The following is a 21,447-nucleotide window of genomic DNA, read 5'->3' on the forward strand; positions in this document are numbered from 1 at the left end:
AGTACTGAAGACTGGTTCTGTATTGAATTAATATCTGCTACACTCACATAATTCCACAAATCCTGAATAATTCCGAACAAAACCTATCAAATACCTGGAAGAGGCCTGAACTGCTACAGCACAGGAGGTTATGGATCAGCAGCGGGTAAAAGGGATGAGTGAGGATGGGTACCTGCTGTGTTTTGTAACTACAAAACATTAAACTAATGAAAAGAATGACACGGGAGCGGGAATGTGAGAGTAACTTTGTTTTTTTACTTTAAGTGAGGCACACGCGTATCACGTATGACACGCGTCATGACGTATGCAATACTTTAATTTTTACAGATAATCCTTAAATTATTTAAACAAACAAGAATGTTTAATCAACAGTATATTTACAATATTACTGAGATATTAAATACGCACCATTCCTACCTGCTTAGCTGTAAACTCCAATTCAATGGAGAATGCATCTCAGCTGTCTATACGCAGTATACTATATAATACAACTACTATAGACAGACATCATGCAGAGTCAATTTCAAATTGTCCCATTCAGGCGAAAGATTGATTCACTATGGATGGAGGTTTTCTTACTCTTTAATGTCTTTCCTGACTGAGGAATCACTGCATTTGGCAAGTGTGACTTTTGAAACATCGAACCTCACCCATATTAGCACTGGTTAAAATATTTTACACCCCAAAGCAGACGTGAGGCCTTTCTGTCGATCTGTGTGTGTTGTTTGTCACTGCAGCATGAAGGCAACGTGATGCAGAGGCTGTGGGGTGTTCACGTCCATCACCCGAAACTTGTGACATGACTGCACCTGCACCATAAGGTGAGGTGTCACGGGCAAGCTTCACTAGACAGTGTGGATCACGATGTGTGAGTGCAGTGTGTGTTGTCACCATTTCCTTTACCTTTTGTCCATTTCCATCTCTTCCCCATCTGTGATAACGGGTGAAAGGAGTGGAGGACAGTAGCCAGGTTTGGCAGGAATTAACAAATCCTAAAAATTCACTGGGCTGAATTCACAGGCATATAATGGACAGAGAGGGTGAGAGAGGGACAGTTCACAGGATAAATAACCCCACACCAGCAATGTGTCAGTGTTGGACACTGGGCTGAGTTCACAGGAATATAATGGACAGAGAGGGTGAGAGAGGGCAGTTCACAGGATAAATAACCCCACACCAGCAATGTGTCAGTGTTGGACACTGGGCTGAGTTCACAGGAATATAATGGACAGAGCGGGTGAGAGAGGGACAGTTCACAGGATAAATCCCCCCACACCAGCAATGTGTCAGTGTTGGACACTGGGCTGAGTTTACAGGAATATAATGGACAGAGAGGGTGAGAGAGAGACAGTTCACAGGGTAAATCCCCCCACACCAGCAATGTGTCAGTGTTGGACACTGGGCTGAGTTTACAGGAATATAATGGACAGAGAGGGTGAGAGAGAGACAGTTCACAGGATAAATCCCCCCACACCAGCAATGTGTCAGTGTTGGACACTGGGCTGAGTTTACAGGAATATAATGGACAGAGAGGGTGAGAGAGGGACAGTTCACAGGATAAATCCCCCCACACCAGCAATGTGTCAGTGTTGGACACTGGGCTGAGTTCACAGGAATATAATGGACAGAGACGGTGAGAGAGGGACAGTTCACAGGATAAATCCCCCCACACCAGCAATTGTGTCAGTGTTCGACACTGGGCTGAGTTCACAGGAATATAATGGACAGAGAGGGTGAGAGAGGGACAGTTCACAGGATAAATCCCCCACACCAGCAATGTGTCAGTGTTGGACACTGGGCTGAGTTCACAGGAATATAATGGACAGAGAGGGTGAGAGAGGGACAGTTCACAGGATAAATCCCCCTACACCAGCAATGTGTCAGTGTTGGACACTGGGCTGAGTTCACAGGAATATAATGGACAGAGCGGGTGAGAGAGGGACAGTTCACAGGATAAATCCCCCCACACCAGCAATGTGTCAGTGTTGGACACTGGGCTGAGTTTACAGGAATATAATGGACAGAGAGGGTGAGAGAGAGACAGTTCACAGGGTAAATCCCCCCACACCAGCAATGTGTCAGTGTTGGACACTGGGCTGAGTTTACAGGAATATAATGGACAGAGAGGGTGAGAGAGAGACAGTTCACAGGATAAATCCCCCCACACCAGCAATGTGTCAGTGTTGGACACTGGGCTGAGTTTACAGGAATATAATGGACAGAGAGGGTGAGAGAGGGACAGTTCACAGGATAAATCCCCCCACACCAGCAATGTGTCAGTGTTGGACACTGGGCTGAGTTCACAGGAATATAATGGACAGAGACGGTGAGAGAGGGACAGTTCACAGGATAAATCCCCCCACACCAGCAATTGTGTCAGTGTTCGACACTGGGCTGAGTTCACAGGAATATAATGGACAGAGAGGGTGAGAGAGGGACAGTTCACAGGATAAATCCCCCACACCAGCAATGTGTCAGTGTTGGACACTGGGCTGAGTTCACAGGAATATAATGGACAGAGAGGGTGAGAGAGGGACAGTTCACAGGATAAATCCCCCTACACCAGCAATGTGTCAGTGTTGGACACTGGGCTGAGTTCACAGGAATATAATGGACAGAGAGGGTGAGAGAGGGACAGTTCACAGGATAAATCCCCCTACACCAGCAATGTGTCAGTGTTGGACACTGGGCTGGGTTCACAGGAATATAATGGACAGAGAGGGTGAGAGAGAGACAGTTCACAGGATAAATCCCCCCACACCAGCAATGTGTCAGTGTTGGACTCTGGGCTGAGTTCACAGGAATATAATGGACAGAGAGGGTGAGAGAGAGACAGTTCGCAGGATAAATCCCCCCACACCAGCAATGTGTCAGTGTTGGACACTGGGCTGAGTTTACAGGAATATAATGGACAGAGAGGGAGAGAGAGAGACAGTTCACTAGATAAATCCCCCCACAGCAGCAATGTGTCAGTGTTGGACACTGGGCTGGGTTCACAGGTATATAATGGACGGAGAGGGTGAGAGAGGGACAGTTCACAGGATAAATTCCCCACAGCAGCAATGTGTCAGTGTTGGACACTGGGCTGAGTTCACAGGAATATAATGGACAGAGAGGGTGAGAGAGGGACAGTTCACAGGATAAATCCCCCCACACCAGCAACGTGTCAATGTTGGACTCTGGGCTGAGTTTACAGGAATATAATGGACAGAGAGGGTGAGAGAGGGACAGTTCACAGGATAAATCCCCCCACACCAGCAATGTGTCAGTGTTGGACACTGGGCTGAGTTTACAGGAATATAACGGACAGAGAGGGAGAGAGAGAGACAGTTCACTAGATAAATCCCCCCACAGCAGCAATGTGTCAGTGTTGGACACTGGGCTGGGTTCACAGGTATATAATGGACAGAGAGGGTGAGAGAGGGACAGTTCACAGGATAAATCCCCCCACACCAGCAATGTGTCAGTGTTGGACACTGGGCTGAGTTTACAGGAATATAATGGACAGAGAGGGAGAGAGAGAGACAGTTCACTAGATAAATCCCCCCACAGCAGCAATGTGTCAGGGTTGGACACTGGGCTGGGTTCACAGGTATATAATGGACAGAGAGGGTGAGAGAGGGACAGTTCACAGGATAAATTCCCCACAGCAGCAATGTGTCAGTGTTGAACACTGGGCTGGGTTCACAGGTATATAATGGACAGAGAGGGTGAGAGAGGGACAGTTCACAGGATAAATTCCCCACAGCAGCAATGTGTCAGTGTTGGACACTGGGCTGAGTTCACAGGAATATAATGGACAGAGAGGGTGAGAGAGGGACAGTTCACAGGATAAATCCCCCCACACCAGCAACGTGTCAATGTTGGACTCTGGGCTGAGTTTACAGGAATATAATGGACAGAGAGGGTGAGAGAGGGACAGTTCACAGGATAAATTCGCCACAGCAGCAATGTGTCAGTGTTGGACACTGGGCTGGGTTCACAGGTATATAATGGACAGAGAGGGTGAGAGAGGGACAGTTCACAGGATAAATTCCCCACAGCAGCAATGTGTCAGTGTTGGACACTGGGCTGAGTTCACAGGAATATAATGGACAGAGAGGGTGAGAGAGGGACAGTTCACAGGATAAATCCCCCCACACCAGCAACGTGTCAATGTTGGACTCTGGGCTGAGTTTACAGGAATATAATGGACAGAGAGGGTGAGAGAGGGACAGTTCACAGGATAAATAACCCCACACCAGCAATGTGTCAGTGTTGGACACTGGGCTAGTTCACAGGAATATAATGGACAGAGAGGGTGAGAGAGACAGTTCACAGGCTAAATACCCCCACACCAGCAATGTGTCAGTGTTGGACACTGGGCTGAGTTTACAGGAATATAATGGACAGAGAGGATGAGAGAGAGACAGTTCACAGGATAAATCCCCCCACACCAGCAATGTGTCAGTGTTGGACACAGGGCTGAGTTCACAGGAATATAATGGACAGAGAGGGTGCGAGAGGGACAGTTCACAGGATAAATACACCCCACACCAGCAATGTGTCAGTGTTGGACACTGGGCTGAGTTCACAGGAATATAATGGACAGAGAGGGTGAGAGAGGGACAGTTCACAGGATAAATCCACCCCACACCAGCAATGTGTCAGTGTTGGACACTGGGCTGAGTTCACAGGAATATAATGGACAGAGAGGGTGAGAGAGGGACAGTTCACAGGATAAATCCCCCCACACCAGCAATGTGTCAGTGTTGGACACTGGGCTGAGTTTACAGGAATTTAATGGACAGAGAGGATGAGAGAGAGACAGTTCACAGGATAAATCCCCCCACACCAGCAATGTGTCAGTGTTGGACACTGGGCTGAGTTCACAGGAATATAATAGACAGAGAGGGTGAGAGAGGGACAGTTCACAGGATAAATCCCCCCACACCAGCAATGTGTCAGTGTTGGATACTGGGCTGAGTTCACAGGAATATAATGGACAGAGAGGGTGAGAGAGGGACAGTTCACAGGATAAATCCCCCCACACCAGCAATGTGTCAGTGTTGGACACTGGGCTGAGTTTACAGGAATATAATGGACGGAGAGGGTGAGAGAGGGACAGTTCACAGGGTAAATCCCCCCACACCAGCAATGTGTCAGTGTTGGACACTGGGCTGAGTTCACAGGAATATAATGGACAGAGAAGATGAGAGAGAGACAGTTCACAGGATAAATCCCCCCACACCAGCAATGTGTCAGTGTTGGACACTGGGCTGAGTTCACAGGAATATAATAGACAGAGAGGGTGAGAGAGGGACAGTTCACAGGATAAATCCCCCCACACCAGCAATGTGTCAGTGTTGGACACTGGGCTGAGTTCACAGGAATATAATAGACAGAGAGGGTGAGAGAGGGACAGTTCACAGGATAAATCCCCCCACACCAGCAATGTGTCAGTGTTGGACACTGGGCTGAGTTTACAGGAATATAATGGACAGAGAGGGTGAGAGAGGGACAGTTCACAGGGTAAATCCCCCCACACCAGCAATGTGTCAGTGTTGGACACTGGGCTGAGTTCACAGGAATATAATAGACAGAGAGGGTGAGAGAGGGACAGTTCACAGGATAAATCCCCCCACACCAGCAATGTGTCAGTGTTGGATACTGGGCTGAGTTCACAGGAATATAATGGACAGAGAGGGTGAGAGAGGGACAGTTCACAGGATAAATCCCCCCACACCAGCAATGTGTCAGTGTTGGACACTGGGCTGAGTTTACAGGAATATAATGGACAGAGAGGGTGAGAGAGGGACAGTTCACAGGGTAAATCCCCCCACACCAGCAATGTGTCAGTGTTGGACACTGGGCTGAGTTCACAGGAATATAATGGACAGAGAAGATGAGAGAGAGACAGTTCACAGGATAAATCCCCCCACACCAGCAATGTGTCAGTGTTGGACACTGGGCTGAGTTCACAGGAATATAATAGACAGAGAGGGTGAGAGAGGGACAGTTCACAGGATAAATCCCCCCACACCAGCAATGTGTCAGTGTTGGATACTGGGCTGAGTTCTCAGGAATATAATGGACAGAGAGGGTGAGAGAGGGACAGTTCACAGGGTAAATCCCCCCACACCAGCAATGTGTCAGTGTTGGACACTGGGCTGAGTTTACAGGAATATAATGGACAGAGAGGGTGAGAGAGGGACAGTTCACAGGGTAAATCCCCCCACACCAGCAATGTGTCAGTGTTGGACACTGGGCTGAGTTCACAGGAATATAATGGACAGAGAGGGTGAGAGAGACAGTTCACAGGATAAATTCCCCCCACACCAGCAATGTGTCAGCGTTGGACACTGGGCTGAGTTCACAGGAATATAATGGACAGAGAGGGTGAGAGAGGGACAGTTCACAGGATAAATCCCCCCACACCAGCAATGTGTCAGTGTTGGACACTGGGCTGAGTTCTCAGGAATATAATGGACAGAGAGGGTGAGAGAGGGACAGTTCACAGGATAAATCCCCCCACACCAGCAATGTGTCAGTGTTGGACACTGGGCTGAGTTTACAGGCCAGTTAATCTCCCTGCTGCGCGAGCTGCACCTTCCGTCCTGTAATTGGTCAATTCACCCGCTCGCCGCGTGCACTTTGCCCTACGTCACTGCTCAGAAACTCCGCCCACCTCCGAGCTCCGTCTTTGTTCAGGTAAACCATCTGCTCGCGAGCTCCTCCGTCTGCCTCTGGTCGGTTCGTTTGCCCAGACCGCGAGCCCCACCTTCCTCGCTGTTTTATTGGTCAGTCAGTCCACCAATCCCTCTAGCCCCAGCTCTGTCCTCCAGTCATTCGTTGATTTATCTACCCGAGGCTCGAGCTCCGCCTGAGTCAGTGAGTGTGAGGAGGGTCTCGGCGAGGGAGTGTCTGAGGGTGAGGAGGGTCTCGGTGAGGGAGGGTCCGAGGGTGAGGAGGTTCTCACTGACTGAGGCTGAGGAAGGTCTCAGTGAGGGAGGGTCTGACAGTGATCAGGGTTTCATTGAGGGTGGGTATGAGGGTGAGGAGGGTCTCGGCAAGGGAGGGCCTGAGTGTGAGGAGGGTCTCGAAGAGGCAGGGTCTGAAGGTGCGGAGTGTCTCGGCGAAGGAAGGTGTGGAGGGTCTCAGCGCTGGAGTGTCTGAGGGTGAGGAGGGTCTCACCTACTGAGGCAGAGGAAGGTCTCAGTGAGGGAGGGTCTGACGGTGATCAGGGTTTCATTGAGGGTGGGTATGAGGGTGAGGAGGGTCTCGGCAAGGGAGGGCCTGAGTGTGAGGAGGGTCTCGAAGAGGCAGGGTCTGAAGGTGTGGAGTGTCTTGGCAAAGGAAAGTGTGGAGGGTCTCAGCGTGGGAGTCTCTGAGGGTGAGGAGGGTCTCATTGAGGGATGGTCTGAGGTTGAACAGGGTCTCGCTGTCTGAGGAGGGTCTCATTGACGGATGGTCTGAGGTTGAACAGGGTCTCGCTGTCTGAGGAGGGTCTCAGTGAGGGATGGTCTGAGGTTGAACGGGGTCTCGCTGTCTGAGGAGGGTCTCATTGAGGGATGGTCTGAGGTTGAACAGGGTCTCGCTGTCTGAGGAGGGTCTCAGTGAGGGATGGTCTGAGGTTGAACAGGGTCTCGCTGTCTGAGGAGGGTCTCATTGAGGGATGGTCTGAGGTTGAACAGGGTCTCGCTGTCTGAGGAGGGTCTCAGTGAGGGATGGTCTGAGGTTGAACAGGGTCTCGCTGTCTGAGGAGGGTCTCAGTGAGGGATGGTCTGAGGTTGAACAGGGTCTCGCTGTCTGAGGAGGGTCTCATTGAGGGATGGTCTGAGGTTGAACAGGGTCTCGCTGTCTGAGGAGCGTCTCATTGAGTGATGGTCTGAGGTTGAACAGGGTCTCGCTGTCTGAGGAGGGTCTCATTGAGGGATGGTCTGAGGTTGAACAGGGTCTCGCTGTCTGAGGAGGGTCTCAGTGAGGGATGGTCTGAGGTTGAGCAGGGTCTCGCTGTCTGAGGAGGGTCTCATTGAGGGATGGTCTGAGGTTGAACAGGGTCTCGCTGTCTGAGGAGGGTCTCAGTGAGGGATGGTCTGAGGTTGAACAGGGTCTCGCTGTCTGAGGAGGGTCTCATTGAGGGATGGTCTGATGTTGAACAGGGTCTCGCTGTCTGAGGAGGGTCTCAGTGAGGGATGGTCTGAGGTTGAACAGGGTCTCGCTGTCTGAGGAGGGCCTCATTGAGGGATGGTCTGAGGTTGAACAGGGTCTCGCTGTCTGAGGAGGGTCTCATTGAGGGATGGTCTGAGGTTGAACAGGGTCTCGCTGTCTGAGGAGGGTCTCATTGAGGGATGGTCTGAGGTTGAATAGGGTCTCGCTGTCTGAGGAGGGTCTCATTGAGGGATGGTCTGAGGTTGAACAGGGTCTCGCTGTCTGAGGAGGGTCTCAGTGAGGGATGGTCTGAGGTTGAACAGGGTCTCGCTGTCTGAGGAGGGTCTCAGTGAGGGATGGTCTGAGTTTGAACAGGGTCTCGCTGTCTGAGGAGGGTCTCAGTGAGGGATGGTCTGAGGTTGAACAGGGTCTCGCTGTCTGAGGAGGGTCTCATTGAGGGATGGTCTGAGGTTGAACAGGGTCTCGCTGGCTGAGGAGGGTCTCATTGAGGGATGGTCTGATGTTGAACAGGGTCTCGCTGTCTGAGGAGGGTCTCATTGAGGGATGGTCTGAGATTGAACAGGGTCTCGCTGTCTGAGGAGGGTCTCATTGAGGGATGGTCTGAGGTTGAACAGCGTCTCGCTGGCTGAGGAGGGTCTCATTGAGGGATGGTCTGAGGTTGAACAGGGTCTCGCTGTCTGAGGAGGGTCTCATTGAGGGATGGTCTGAGGTTGAACAGGGTCTCGCTGTCTGAGGAGGGTCTCATTGAGGGATGGTCTGAGGTTGAACAGGGTCTCGCTGTCTGAGGAGGGTCTCATTGAGGGATGGTCTGAGGTTGAACAGGGTCTCGCTGTCTGAGGAGGGTCTCATTGAGGGATGGTCTGAGGTTGAACAGGGTCTCGCTGTCTGAGGAGGGTCTCATTGAGGGATGGTCTGAGGTTGAACAGGGTCTCGCTGTCTGAGGAGGGTCTCAGTGAGGGATGGTCTGAGGTTGAGCAGGGTCTCGCTGTCTGAGGAGGGTCTCATGGAGGGATGGTCTGAGGTTGAACAGGGTCTCGCTGTCTGAGGAGGGTCTCATTGAGGGATAGTCTGAGGTTGAACAGGGTCTCGCTGTCTGAGGAGGGTCTCATTGAGGGATGGTCTGAGGTTGAACAGGGTCTCGCTGTCTGAGGAGGGTCTCATTGAGGGATGGTCTGAGGTTGAACAGGGTCTCGCTGTCTGAGGAGGGTCTCAGTGAGGGATGGTCTGAGGTTGTACAGGGTCTCGCTGTCTGAGGAGGGTCTCAGTGAGGGATGGTCTGAGTTTGAACAGGGTCTTGCTGTCTGAGGAGGGTCTCAGTGAGGGATGGTCTGAGGTTGAACAGGGTCTCGCTGTCTGAGGAGGGTCTCATTGAGGGATGGTCTGAGGTTGAACAGGGTCTCGCTGGCTGAGGAGGGTCTCATTGAGGGATGGTCTGAGGTTGAACAGGGTCTCGCTGTCTGAGGAGGGTCTCATTGAGGGATGGTCTGAGGTTGAACAGGGTCTCGCTGTCTGAGGAGGGTCTCATTGAGGGATGGTCTGAGGTTGAACAGGGTCTCGCTGTCTGAGGAGGGTCTCATTGAGGGATGGTCTGAGGTTGAACAGGGTCTCGCTGTCTGAGGAGGGTCTCATTGAGGGATGGTCTGAGGTTGAACAGGGTCTCGCTGTCTGAGGAGGGTCTCATTGAGGGATGGTCTGAGGTTGAACAGGGTCTCGCTGTCTGAGGAGGGTCTCATTGAGGGCTGGTCTGAGGTTGAACAGGGTCTCGCTGTCTGAGGAGGGTCTCAGTGAGGGATGGTCTGAGGTTGAACAGGGTCTCGCTGTCTGAGGAGGGTCTCAGTGAGGGATGGTCTGAGGTTGAACAGGGTCTCGCTGTCTGAGGAGGGTCTCATTGAGGGATGGTCTGAGGTTGAACAGGGTCTCGCTGTCTGAGGAGGGTCTCATTGAGGGATGGTCTGAGGTTGAACAGGGTCTCGCTGTCTGAGGAGGGTCTCAGTGAGGGATGGTCTGAGGTTGAACAGGGTCTCGCTGTCTGAGGAGGGTCTCATTGAGGGATGGTCTGAGGTTGAACAGGGTCTCGCTGTCTGAGGAGGGTCTCATTGAGGGATGGTCTGAGGTTGAACAGGGTCTCGCTGTCTGAGGAGGGTCTCAGTGAGGGATGGTCTGAGGTTGAACAGGGTCTCGCTGTCTGAGGAGGGTCTCATTGAGGGATGGACTGAGGTTGAACAGGGTCTCGCTGTCTGAGGAGGGTCTCATTGAGGGATGGTCTGAGGTTGAACAGGGTCTCGCTGTCTGAGGAGGGTCTCATTGAGGGATGGTCTGAGGTTGAACAGGGTCTCGCTGTCTGAGGAGGGTCTCATTGAGGGATGGTCTGAGGTTGAACAGGGTCTCGCTGTCTGAAGAGGGTCTCATTGAGGGATGGTCTGAGGTTGAACAGGGTCTCGCTGTCTGAGGAGGGTCTCATTGACGGATGGTCTGAGGTTGAACAGGGTCTCGCTGTCTGAGGAGGGTCTCATTGAGGGATGGTCTGAGGTTGATCAGGGTCTCGCTGTCTGAGGAGGGTCTCAGTGAGGGATGGTCTGACGTTGAACAGGGTCTCGCTGTCTGAGGAGGGTCTCATTTAGGGATGGTCTGAGGTTGAACAGGGTCTCGCTGTCTGAGGAGGGTCTCATTGAGGGATGGTCTGAGGTTGAACAGGGTCTCGCTGTCTGAGGAGGGTCTCATTGAGGGATGGTCTGAGGTTGAACAGGGTCTCGCTGTCTGAGGAGGGTCTCATTGAGGGATGGTCTGAGGTTGAACAGGGTCTCGCTGTCTGAGGAGGGTCTCATTGAGGGATGGTCTGAGGTTGAACAGGGTCTCGCTGTCTGAGGAGGGTCTCAGTGAGGGATGGTCTGAGGTTGAACAGGGTCTCGCTGTCTGAGGAGGGTCTGATTGAGGGATGGTCTGAGGTTGAACAGGGTCTCGCTGTCTGAGGAGGGTCTCAGTGAGGGATGGTCTGAGGTTGAACAGGGTCTCGCTGTCTGAGGAGGGTCTGATTGAGGGATGGTCTGAGTTTGAACAGGGTCTCGCTGTCTGAGGAGGGTCTCATTGAGGGATGGTCTGAGGTTGAACAGGGTCTCGCTGTCTGAGGAGGGTCTCAGTGAGGGAGGGTCTGAGGTTGAACAGGGTCTCGCTGTCTGAGGAGGGTCTCAGTGAGGGATGGTCTGAGGTTGAGCAGGGTCTCGCTGTCTGAGGAGGGTCTCATTGAGGGATGGTCTGAGGTTGAACAGGGTCTCGCTGTCTGAAGAGGGTCTCATTGAGGGATGGTCTGAGGTTGAACAGGGTCTCGCTGTCTGAGGAGGGTCTCATTGAGGGATGGTCTGAGGTTGAACAGGGTCTCGCTGTCTGAGGAGGGTCTCAGTGAGGGATGGTCTGAGGTTGAACAGGGTCTCGCTGTCTGACGAGGGTCTCATTGAGGGATGGTCTGAGGTTGAACAGGGTCTCGCTGTCTGAGGAGGGTCTCATTGAGGGATGGTCTGAGGTTGAACAGGGTCTCGCTGGCTGAGGAGGGTCTCATTGAGGGATGGTCTGAGGTTGAACAGTGTCTCGCTGTCTGAGGAGGGTCTCAGTGAGGGATGGTCTGAGGTTGAACAGGGTCTCGCTGTCTGAGGAGGGTCTCATTGAGGGATGGTCTGAGGTTGAACAGGGTCTCGCTGTCTGAGGAGGGTCTCAGTGAGGGATGGTCTGAGGTTGAACAGGGTCTCGCTGTCTGACGAGGGTCTCATTGAGGGATGGTCTGAGGTTGAACAGGGTCTCGCTGTCTGAGGAGGGTCTCATTGATGGATGGTCTGAGGTTGAACAGGGTCTCGCTGTCTGAGGAGGGTCTCATTGAGGGATGGTCTGAGGTTGAACAGGGTCTCGCTGGCTGAGGAGGGTCTCATTGAGGGATGGTCTGAGGTTGAACAGTGTCTCGCTGTCTGAGGAGGGTCTCAGTGAGGGATGGTCTGAGGTTGAACAGGGTCTCGCTGTCTGAGGAGGGTCTCATTGAGGGATGGTCTGAGGTTGAACAGGGTCTCGCTGTCTGAGCAGGGTCTCATTGAGGGATGGTCTGAGGTTGAACAGGGTCTCGCTGTCTGAGGAGGGTCTCAGTGAGGGATGGTCTGAGGTTGAGCAGGGTCTCGCTGTCTGAGGAGGGTCTCATTGAGGGATGGTCTGAGGTTGAGCAGGGTCTCGCTGTCTGAGGAGGGTCTCATTGAGGGATGGTCTGAGGTTGAACAGGGTCTCGCTGTCTGAGGAGGGTCTCAGTGAGGTATGGTCTGAGGTTGAACATGGTCTCACTGTCTGAGGAGGGTCTCATTGAGGGAGGGTCTGAGGTTGAACAGGGTCTCGCTGTCTGAGGAGGGTCTCATTGATGGATGGTCTGAGGTTGAACAGGGTCTCGCTGGCTGAGGAGGGTCTCATTGAGGGATGGTCTGAGGTTGAACAGTGTCTCGCTGTCTGAGGAGGGTCTCAGTGAGGGATGGTCTGAGGTTGAACAGGGTCTCGCTGTCTGAGGAGGGTCTCATTGAGGGATGGTCTGAGGTTGAACAGGGTCTCGCTGTCTGAGGAGGGTCTCAGTGAGGGATGGTCTGAGGTTGAACAGGGTCTCGCTGTCTGACGAGGGTCTCATTGAGGGATGGTCTGAGGTTGAACAGGGTCTCGCTGTCTGAGGAGGGTCTCATTGATGGATGGTCTGAGGTTGAACAGGGTCTCGCTGTCTGAGGAGGGTCTCATTGAGGGATGGTCTGAGGTTGAACAGGGTCTCGCTGGCTGAGGAGGGTCTCATTGAGGGATGGTCTGAGGTTGAACAGTGTCTCGCTGTCTGAGGAGGGTCTCAGTGAGGGATGGTCTGAGGTTGAACAGGGTCTCGCTGTCTGAGGAGGGTCTCATTGAGGGATGGTCTGAGGTTGAACAGGGTCTCGCTGTCTGAGCAGGGTCTCATTGAGGGATGGTCTGAGGTTGAACAGGGTCTCGCTGTCTGAGGAGGGTCTCAGTGAGGGATGGTCTGAGGTTGAGCAGGGTCTCGCTGTCTGAGGAGGGTCTCATTGAGGGATGGTCTGAGGTTGAGCAGGGTCTCGCTGTCTGAGGAGGGTCTCATTGAGGGATGGTCTGAGGTTGAACAGGGTCTCGCTGTCTGAGGAGGGTCTCAGTGAGGTATGGTCTGAGGTTGAACATGGTCTCACTGTCTGAGGAGGGTCTCATTGAGGGAGGGTCTGAGGTTGAACAGGGTCTCGCTGTCTGAGGAGGGTCTCATTGATGGATGGTCTGAGGTTGAACAGGGTCTCGCTGTCTGAGGAGGGTCTCATTGAGGGATGGTCTGAGGTTGAACAGGGTCTCGCTGTCTGAGGAGGGTCTCAGTGAGGGAGTGTCTGAGGTTGAACAGGGTCTCGCTGTCTGAGGAGGGTCTCATTGAGGGATGGTCTGAGGTTGAACAGGGTCTCGCTGTCTGAGGAGGGTCTCATTGAGGGATGGTCTGAGGTTGAACAGGGTCTCGCTGTCTGAGGAGGGTCTCATTGAGGGATGGTCTGAGGTTGAACAGGGTCTCGCTGTCTGAGGAGGGTCTCATTGAGGGATGGTCTGAGGTTGAACAGGGTCTCGCTGTCTGAGGAGGGTCTCATTGAGGGATGGTCTGAGGTTGAACAGGGTCTCGCTGTCTGAGGAGGGTCTCATTGAGGGATGGTCTGAGGTTGAACAGGGTCTCGCTGTCTGAGGAGGGTCTCATTGAGGGATGGTCTGAGGTTGAACAGGGTCTCGCTGTCTGAGGAGGGTCTCATTGAGGGATGGTCTGAGGTTGAACAGGGTCTCGCTGTCTGAGGAGGGTCTCATTGATGGATGGTCTGAGGTTGAACAAGGTCTCGCTGTCTGAGGAGGGTCTCAGTGAGGGATGGTCTGAGGTTGAACAGGGTCTCGCTGTCTGAGGAGGGTCTCATTGAGGGATGGTCTGAGGTTGAGCAGGGTCTCGCTGTCTGAGGAGGGTCTCATTGAGGGATGGTCTGAGGTTGAACAGGGTCTCGCTGTCTGAGGAGGGTCTCATTGAGGGATGGTCTGAGGTTGAACAGGGTCTCGCTGTCTGAGGAGGGTCTCATTGATGGATGGTCTGAGGTTGAACAAGGTCTCGCTGTCTGAGGAGGGTCTCATTGAGGGATGGTCGGAGGTTGAACAAGGTCTCGCTGTCTGAGGAGGGTCTCAGTGAGGGATGGTCTGAGGTTGAACAGGGTCTCGCTGTCTGAGGAGGGTCTCATTGAGGGATGGTCTGAGGTTGAATAGGGTCTCGCTGTCTGAGGAGGGTCTCATTGAGGGATGGTCTGAGGTTGAACAGGGTCTCGCTGTCTGAGGAGGGTCTCAGTGAGGGATGGTCTGAGGTTGAACAGGGTCTCGCTGTCTGAGGAGGGTCTCATTGAGGGATGGTCTGAGGTTGAACAGGTTCTCGCTGTCTGAGGAGGGTCTCAGTGAGGGATGGTCTGAGGTTGAACAGGGTCTCGCTGTCTGAGGAGGGTCTCATTGAGGGATGGTCTGAGGTTGAACAGGGTCTCGCTGTCTGAGGAGGGTCTGATTGAGGGATGGTCTGAGGTTGAACAGGGTCTCGCTGTCTGAGGAGGGTCTCAGTGAGGGATGGTCTGAGGTTGAACAGGGTCTCGCTGTCTGAGGAGGGTCTCATTGAGGGATGGTCTGAGGTTGAACAGGGTCTCGCTGTCTGAGGAGGGTCTCAGTGAGGGATGGTCTGAGGTTGAACAGGGTCTCGCTGTCTGAGGAGGGTCTCAGTGAGGGATGGTCTGAGGTTGAACAGGGTCTCGCTGTCTGAGGAGGGTCTCATTGAGGGATGGTCTGAGGTTGAACAGCGTCTCGCTGTCTGAGGAGGGTCTCAGTGAGGGATGGTCTGAGGTTGAACAGGGTCTCGCTGTCTGAGGAGGGTCTCATTGAGGGATGGTCTGAGGTTGAACAGGGTCTCGCTGTCTGAGGAGGGTCTCAGTGAGGGATGGTCTGAGGTTGAACAGGGTCTCGCTGTCTGAGGAGGGTCTCAGTGAGGGATGGTCTGAGGTTGAACAGGGTCTCGCTGTCTGAGGAGGGTCTCATTGAGGGATGGTCTGAGGTTGAACAGGGTCTCGCTGTCTGAGGAGGGTCTCAGTGAGGGATGGTCTGAGGTTGAACAGGGTCTCGCTGTCTGAGGAGGGTCTCATTGAGGGATGGTCTGAGGTTGAACAGGGTCTCGCTGTCTGAGGAGGGTCTCATTGAGGGATGGTCTGAGGTTGAACAGGGTCTCGCTGTCTGAGGAGGGTCTCATTGAGGGATGGTCTGAGGTTGAACAGTGTCTCGCTGTCTGAGGAGGGTCTCATTGTGGGATGGTCTGAGGTTGAACAGGGTCTCGCTGTCTGAGGAGGGTCTCATTGAGGGATGGTCTGAGGTTGAACAGGGTCTCGCTGTCTGAGGAGGGTCTCAGTGAGGGATGGTCTGAGGTTGAACAGGATCTCGCTGTCTGAGGAGGGTCTCAGTGAGGGATGGTCTGAGGTTGAACAGGGTCTTGCTGTCTGAGGAGGGTCTCATTGAGGGATGGTCTGAGGTTGAACAGGGTCTCGCTGTCTGAGGAGGGTCTCACTGAGGGATGGTCTGAGGTTGAACAGAATCTCGCTGTCTGAGGAGGGTCTCATTGAGGGATGGTCTGAGGTTGAACAGGGTCTCGCTGTCTGAGGAAGGTCTCAGTGAGGGATGGTCTGAGGTTGAACAGGATCTCGCTGTCTGAGGAGGGTCTCATTGAGGGATGGTCTGAGGTTGAACAGGGTCTCGCTGTCTGAGTAGGGTCTCAGTGAGGGATGGTCTGAGGTTGAACAGGGTCTCGCTGTCTGAGGAGGGTCTCATTGAGGGATGGTCTGAGGTTGAACAGGGTCTCGCTGTCTGAGGAGGGTCTCAGTGAGGGATGGTCTGAGGTTGAACAGGGTCTTGCTGTCGGAGGAGGGTCTCATTGAGGGATGGTCTGAGGTTGAACAGGGTCTCGCTGTCTGAGGAGGGTCTCAGTGAGGGATGGTCTGAGGTTGAACAGGGTCTCGCTGTCTGAGGAGGGTCTCATTGAGGGATGGTCTGAGGTTGAACAGGGTCTCGCTGTCTGAGGAGGGTCTCATTGAGGGATGGTCTGAGGTTGAACAGGGTCTCGCTGTCTGAGGAGGGTCTCATTGAGGGATGGTCTGAGGTTGAACAGGGTCTCGCTGTCTGAGGAGGGTCTCAGTGAGGGATGGTGTGAGGTTGAACAGGGTCTCGCTGTCTGAGGAGGGTCTCATTGAGGGAGTGTCTGAGGTTGAACAGGGTCTCGCTGTCTGAGGAGGGTCTCAGTGAGGTTAGGGTCCAACGGTGTTATGGGTTCCATTTAGGGTGGAATGAGAATGAGGAAGTTCTCGATGAGGGAATGTCGAAGGATAAGCGAGGGTCTGGGAGTGTCAGTGAGGGGGGATGAAGAGGGTGAGGAGGATCTCAGTGAGGGAGGGTCTGGTGGTGATAAAGGTTTCAGTGAGGAAGGGAATGAAGATGAGTAGGGTCTGAGGGTGAGGAAGGGACTCAGGGAGAGGTGGTCTGAGGTTGAGCAGTGTCTTGATGAAGAGTGTGTTGATGAGGGAGATTCTGAGATTGAGGTTGCGTCTCGGTGAGTCGGGTCTCAGTCAGGGAGGGTCTGTGGGTGAGGGAGTGTTTGAGAGTGTCAGTGAGGGAGGAAGTGAGTATGAGGAGAGTCTCAGTGAGGGAGGGTCTGCTGGTGATGTGTTTCATTGAGGGAGGGAATGAGGGTGAGGAGGTCGTTGCTGAGGGAATATCTGATGGTAAGGGAAGGTCTGAGTGTGTCAGTGAGGGAGAGAATGAGGATGACGAGGGTCTGAGGGTGAGGGGGATCTCAGTGAGGGAGGGTCTGGTGGTGATAAGGGTTTCAGTGAGGAAGGGAATGAAGATGAACAGGGTCTGAGGGTGAGCGAGGGTCTCAGTTAGATGGGGTCTGAGGTTGAGCAGTGTATTGATGAGGAAGGTGTTGAGGGGTTTCTGAGGGTGAGGAGGGTATTGGTGAGGGAAGGTTTAATGCTGAGAGAGGAGCTGAAGCTGAGGTGGGTCTCGGACCATGGGACCTCTTACATTGAGTGATGGACTGAGTAGCTCCTGAGGTAGAGATGGGTCTGATGTGAGGGAACACTCTAGGGTGAGGGATGGACTGAGGGAGCTCGTGAGGTAAGCGGACAGTGTCAGCTGAATCAGCTCCAGAGATGGGCTGAAGGATCTCCTCAGATAGTGGGATGGATTGAGGTGAGGGGGCTCCCTAGGGTGAGGGATGGATCAGAGGGATTTCCTGAGGTCGAGAGACCATCGGACGAGGGATATCCCCCGGGTGAGAGATGGTCGGGTTTGAGGGACACACTTGAGGGAGCTTCTGAGGTACTGGTATGGTCTGGTGTGAGGGAACTCCGTACGGTGAGGGACGGACCTGAGGGAGCTACTGAGGAAGTGGGGTAGTCGGTGTGAGGGGGCTGTTGGGGCTCACACACAATGAGTTGGGAGGGACCTCCTCAGGGTGAGGAACAGACCCGAGGTAGCAGAATGATCTGGTGCAAGGAGGCTCCCCTGGGTGAGGGAGAGTGTGTTGAGAGGGAGCTCCTGAGAGTGAGCGACGGTGTGTTGAGAGGGAGCTCCCCTGGGTGAGGGACGGTGTGTTGAGAGGGAGCTCCAGAGGGTGAGGGACGGTGTGTTGAGAGGGAGCTCCCGAGGGTGAGGGATGCTGTGTTGAGAGGGAGCTCCCGAGGGTGAGGGATGGTGTGTGGAGAGGGAGCTCCAGAGGGTGAGGGACGGTGTGTTGAGAGGGAGCTCCCCTGGGTGAGGGACGGTGTGTTGAGAGGGAGCTCCAGAGGGTGAGGGACGGTGTGTTGAGAGGGATCTCCCGAGGGTGAGGGACACTGTGTTGAGAGGGAGCTCCCGAGGGTGAGGGACGGTGTGTGGAGAGGGAGCTCCTGACCGTGAGGGATGGTGTGTTGAGTGGGAGCTCCTGGGGGTGAGGGACGGTGTGTTGAGAGGGAGCTCCCCTAGGTGAGGGACGGTGTGTTGAGTGGGAGCTCCTGAGGGTGAGGGACGAGTTGAGGTGGGCAGAGTCCCAATGGTCAGAGTCCACTGATGACGGGTCTGTTACAGGAAGGTGTCAGACTGAGAGCGATGGACTCTCCGTGTCAGAGACAGAGGCAACGTCTGGTGAGGAGCCACAGGGGAACATTGAACAACAGATGGAAACCAGGCTGAGGTGAGAGATGGAGCTGAGACTGGGAGGGTGAACATTTCCTCTGGTTTCACTCCCCACTGAGATATCACTGCTGTCCCATCCCTGCCCCTATTATCCTGAATTAATCTCTACAACACTGTCCACCATGACCCTCTGCTCTAGAATTACCTCCCGAGACCCCTCCACCACTGAGTGTATGTCCCTCATGATTGTCTACCCCTCTATAAGATGACCACTCATTCTCCTACACTCCAGTGGGGTCAAAACAAAAAGTCCCAACCTGCTCACCCTCTGTCCATAACTCAGTCCCACGAGTCTTGGCAACACCCTGGTAAATCTCCTCTGCACTCCGTCCAGCTTCATGATATTGTTCCTGTCGCAGTGTTACTAAACCTGAGCATAGTATTCCAAATCTGGCCTCACCAACATCTTGTACAACAAATAATGTCAGAACATAGAAACAGGAGCTGGAGAAGACTCACAAACACGAGACAATCTGCAGATGCTGGAAATCCAAAGCAACACACACAAAATGCTGGAGGAACTCAGCAGGTCAGGCAGCATCTATAGGAAGAAGTACAGCCAACGTTTCGGGCCGAGACCCTTCGTCAGGACTAACTGAAAGGAAAGATAGTAAGAGATTTGAAAGTAGGAGGGGGAGGGAGAAATGTGAAATGATAGGAGAAGAGGGGGTGAGATAAAGCTAAGAGCTGGAAACGTGATTGGCAAAAGGGAAACAGAGCTGGAGAAGGGAAAGGATCATGGGACGGGAGGTCTGGGGAGAAAGAAAGGGGGAGGGGAGCAGGCCGAGACCCTTCATCAGGACTGGAAATAAAGAATTCTCCCTGCAGTCTGAGAGGGAGAGGCTAAAATCAGATGTATCAGTATTACAGTGGAGTTAAGGGAACTACAGAGGCATGAGAGAGGAGCTGGCCAAAGTTGATTGGAAGTGGACAATAGTAGGGATGATGGCAGAGCAGCAATGGCTGGAGTTTCTGGGAGTAGTTCGGAAGCTTTTGTTCCAAGTGACCTGTTTTTACAGATTCCTCCAAAATAATTTAATGTGACTCTGCAGCTACTAGATTTTGAATAGTAGTACAGAAGGCTTTAATCCTGTTTCGTTCTGCCACTACATTTGCAACAGGAAACACACAGATTGAGAACAAAGGGCTGTTCATTTCACTCACAGATGCAAATTCACCCACAGAGGGAATGAGAGGTGTTCCTGGAACAGGGTGGAAAGGTGGTACAGAATGGCAGAGAGGTGGAGCCGGGGAGAGGATCAGAGAGATGCCCATGCAGTTTGTGGGGCTGAATATTCAGTTTCTCTGCAAATCTTTCAAATTGTTCACTCTTGCTTCTGTGGCCATTACAGTTCCAATAGGAACATCCCTCTGGTTAATTCTGCCCTGTTCTGTTCTCCTGTTTGCCACCGGATGCAAACAGACTGAGAACAGAGGGGTTTTCACATCAGAGACACAGGTCACATTTGGTGAAAGGTCACAGGTTGAAACACAAGATTTCAGTACAATGTGAGGTGTTTGGGGGAATGGGGAGAGTGAGCAAGTGAAAGAGTGGAGGTGAGAGATGAACAGAGAGAGAGAAAGTCACAGTCAGACAACACAGAAACAGGCCTCCCCACCATTGAGCACATCGACAGTTGACACAAGAAAGCTGCATCCATCATCAAGGATCAGCACCATCCAGGCAATGATGTCTTGTCACTGCTTCCATCGGGCAGGAGGTACAGGAGACATCTGTCTCACATCACCAGGTCAAGGACAGTTATTGCCCTTCAACCATCAGCCTGTTGGTCCAGTGAGGATAACTTCACTCACCTCAATACTAACCTGAATCCACAACCTATGGACTCACTTTCAAGAACTCTACATCTCATGTTCTCAGTATTATTTTTTTATCTATGTCTTTCTACAGTGCATTGAAAAGGTATTCAGCCCCAACACCTTGATCACCTTAATGTGAAATGCAACCAGGGATGTTGATCAATTTAACTGAGAATTCTTATTTCTGAATCACGTGTGCCTTTTTTCACAGTGGAGCTGAAAAAACAGGGAAAATTGTAAAGCATGGAAAAACTAAAAATTCAAAAACTGTAATGTAATTAGTTCGAAAATATTTATCCCCTTTGCTCAGTGCTTAACTGAACCACCTCTCACAGCTATTATGGCCAATAGTCTTTTTAGATGAGTCTTCATTCGCTTTGCACAACGTGATGGAGGAGGGTTTGCCCATTAACCCCTGCAGATTTGTTCAAGCTGTGCCAGATTAGTTGGACAGTGGCGGTGCACAGTTTTACTGAAGTCTTGCCACAGACGTTCTATCAAGTTAAGATCAGGGCTCTAACTGGCCACTCAAGGACACAGACATAGAACAGTAAAGCACAGGACAGCTCCTTCATTCCGTAATGTTGTGCCGATCCAGCTACAAAGCAAATCAGACAGACTAATCCCTCCAACCTACAGAATGTCCAAATCCCAACATCTCCCACACATCCATGTGTCTATCTAAACATCACTTAAAAGCCTCTCGTGTATTTGACTCTACCACCACACCAGGCAGCACATTCCAGTCATCCTTGTCTCTCTGAGTAAAAAAACTTACCCCTCACATCCCCTTTGAACCTAACTCCTCTCACCTTCAATACATACCTGTATTAGACATTTCAACCCTGGGAAACAGATACTCTCTGTCCACTCTATCTGTGCCTCTCATAATATTATAAACCTCTATCAGATGTTCCCTCAGCCTCCTCCCCTCCAGAGACAACTACCCAAGTTTATCCAACCTTTCGTGCCCTCTGAACCGGGGAGCATCCTGGCAAACCTCTTCTGTACCCTCTCCAAAGCCTCAACATCTGTCCTGTAGTGATGTGACCAGAACGGTTTCCAACAGTCCAGATGTGGCCCAACCAGAGTTTTATAAAGTTGCAACATAACCTCTTGACTTTGGAACTCAATGCCTCGACTAATAAGAGCAAGCATTCCATAAGCCTTCTTAACCACCTTATTGAACTGTGTAGCCACTTT

General features: G+C 52.5%; 1 protein-coding gene across 1 annotated transcript in view; it reads left to right on the forward strand.

Moving 5' to 3' along the window:
* LOC140722753 (uncharacterized) overlaps positions 1-21,447 on the forward strand; it is a 499,534-nt gene that overhangs the window by 349,844 nt on the left and 128,243 nt on the right. The window lies entirely within an intron of this gene.

Source organism: Hemitrygon akajei, unplaced genomic scaffold (genome assembly GCF_048418815.1).
Source record: "Hemitrygon akajei unplaced genomic scaffold, sHemAka1.3 Scf000088, whole genome shotgun sequence".
Lineage (NCBI taxonomy): Eukaryota > Metazoa > Chordata > Chondrichthyes > Myliobatiformes > Dasyatidae > Hemitrygon > Hemitrygon akajei.